Source organism: Vipera ursinii (genome assembly GCF_947247035.1).
Source record: "Vipera ursinii genome assembly, contig: scaffold_250, whole genome shotgun sequence".
Lineage (NCBI taxonomy): Eukaryota > Metazoa > Chordata > Lepidosauria > Squamata > Viperidae > Vipera > Vipera ursinii.
This window is the reverse complement of record NW_028148233.1, coordinates 22,501-25,536: the sequence shown is the minus strand read 5'-3', so window position 1 is coordinate 25,536 and position 3,036 is coordinate 22,501.

Sequence of the window (3,036 nt, the reverse complement as noted above, 5' to 3'; positions counted from 1 at the left end):
AAAGCCCCAACTGTCAATCGTTTGGCGTTTTGACGGACAGGCTTCTTTTAGAACAGGGCTTTTCAACCTTTCCACCCATTGTACCACTTTTAGGATATGGCAACATCCAAGTACCACCAGTCGCCTAGCAAGGGGTCAAAAACTTGATGACCCCCCCCAAAAAGGAAAAAAGTGATGAAGTACAGGTAGTCCTCGATTTACAACAGTTCGCTTAGTAACAGTTCAAAGTTACAATGGCACTGAAAAAAGCCCCCCCCCCAAGCCACAGCTGAGCAAGTCGCCTGCCTGCCCGCCCGGTGGCGCTCTTCCTCCTGTCCGAGGTTTTCATGGTGGTGAGCATTTCTGTTGAGGATTGGCAGAGAGGGTGGGGGAGGGGGGTGTTTGGTTTTTATTCCCCCCCCCCGGTCTGCTGGGTGGTTGCAGCAGGTTTTGGTCACTTCACATGACCCTGGGACACTGTGACCGTCATAAATATAAATCACTTGCCAAGCATCTGAATGTAAATCACAAGAGCCTGGAGATGCTGCAACATTCCAGCTGATCCTGGTGCTTCTTCTGGGCTCAGCAGAAGCGCCGGGATCAGCGCTGAGCTCCAGCTGGATCCTGGCGCTGATCCTGGCGCTTCCGCTGAGCCCCGACAGCCCTGCAGCTCCAGCCGTCTCTCGCTCCGGCTTGTGCGGTGCTGCCACCGCTTCAGCCCGTTCCCCTCCCCTGCTACCACTTTTCTCAGATGGTCGCGTACCACCTGCCAGGTGTCAATGTACCACAGGTGGTACCCGTACCACTGGCTGAAAAGCCCTGTTTTAGAAGACCTGAAGGTCGTGGTCATAACAATCGGACCATTTTTAGTATTCTATAAAGCTCCCAGTCATCTTTTTTTTTTCCAGACCGTACTTCCTTAACTTCAGAACTAAAAGCGTCACGCCACGGTGGTTGAAAAGCTCACTAAATGAGGAAGAAGCTCACACACTTTATTTTCCGGACTTCAGAAATGATTTTCGCTCGTTACGCAAAGTCCTCCCAGTTATGACCACAGTGTCCGCTGCTGAGCCAGACAAGTTGTTAAATGAGCTTTGCCCCAATTTACCATTGTTCTTGCCGGCCTCGTTAACTGAACGGCTGCAGTTGCCAACTTAGCAAAGTGAAGTGGAACAGCTGGTTGTGGGTCCTTCGCCAGTGGAGGCTTTGAAGAAGAGGCCGGACGGCCGCTTGTCTGAAACGGTCTAGGCGGGGTCTCCATCTTGAGCAAAGGGGATGGACTAGAAGACCTCGCCAGGTCCCTTCCGGCTCTATTCTGATCGATCTTAGCAAAACGGTTGTTAAACGAATCTGGCTTCCCCATTAACTTTGCCTGTCAATTCGGTCGCAGAAGAGGATCGCGTGACTCCGTGGACACAATGGCCGTCATAAATATGAGCCGGTTGCCAAGAGTCCGAATGTCGATCATGTGACCGAGGGGGGGGGAGAGGGAGGTGGCCATGGTCCTGTGGGGAAAAAAGGGTCGTAAGTCGCTCCCTTCAGTGGCGTCGTAACTGGGAGCAGCCACTAAATGAATGGTTGCGAGTCGAGAACTGCCGGTACGTATTTCACCCGGAGAGGCACGAAAGCTTCAAGGTTTATGCGACCGTCCTAAATATGAATCAGCTGCCAATCATCCGAATTTTGACCACGTGACCCCACACCCACCCCCAGGGACGGTGCAACAGTCCTAAGTGTGAAAAAATGGGCATCGGTTCCATTTTTCAGCCCTTTCAACAGCCACTAAAATGAAGGGTTGTAAGCAGGGGTGGGATTCAGACGGTTCGCACCGCTTCCGCAGAACCGGTAGCTAATCTTTTGGTCGCCCAGGCCCAGAACAGACTTCCGGAAGCGGCATCCACGCAGAGAAACAGCTGTTCGCCTATTTGAATCCCACCCCTGGGATGTGAGTTGAAAAAAACCACCTGTGTTTAACCCAGAGAGGCACGAAAAACTTCAAGGGTTCAACTAGAAAAACCCTGGTTTTATAGCTGCAAATTTTTAAAAAACAAGCATAAAGAATTAATAATAATAATAATAATAATAATAGTAATAATAATAATAATAATAATAATAATAATAATAATAAGAAGAAGAAGAAGAAGAAGAAGAAGAAGAAGAAGAAGAAGAAGAAGAAGAAGAAGAAGAAGTTGTTGTTGTTGGAAGGGACCATGGAGGTCATCTAGTCCAACCCCCTGCTCAGGCAGAAAACCTATACCATTTCAGACAAATGGCTGGCCAGTCTCTTCTTAAAAACTTCCAGTGTTGGAGCATTCACCACTTCGGAGAGTCCGTGCTGGGAGTTGAAACTCTCTGAAAAGTTTTTTAAAAATAAATCAATGGCAAGTTTGTTTTTTGGCAGGCAAGTTTGCTCATGTGAATGCAACGGTCCGGCGTTCAGCTGTCCTGTTTTTTTTGGAAAGGCATCGATGAGCAAGAAAACTTTCCGATCTGACGTGGCCGAAAAAGCAAAGAAACGTTTCTTCTTTCCTTGATTCATTTCATTTTTTCTTTTAAAAAAAGGATATGAATCATCTCTCGCTGCATCTTAGGGGTTAGATAGAAGATGAGCCCAGAGACATTTCCCCTTTGAAGTTGCAGCGTTCGCGGTTCTTCAAGCGCTTGGCTTTGATCTAACCGTGTTTACCTTCCAACAGGCCAGGATTCTGCTTTTTTTTTTCCCCAACAAGCAAAAGGCAAAGCGGGTGCTTGACGTGCCACCCAGGGCGGATTCTGCGGCCGTTAGCGTAAAACAAGAGGCTTGCAATGAAATGCACGTGCTTGGTTCTCACAGCGGAAGGCGCGTGCACGTTCCATCAGCACGCAGTCCTCGACTTACGACGACAACCGAGCCCCAAATTTCTGTTGCTAAGCGAGACAGCTTGTTAAGTGAATTTTGTCCCGTGTTTTACCAACTTTCGTGGCTGCAGGATAAGATGAAGAGAATGCAAGCGGTCCTCAGCTTACGACCACAACTGACCCCCAAGTTTATGTCGCTAAGCGAGACATCTGTTAAAA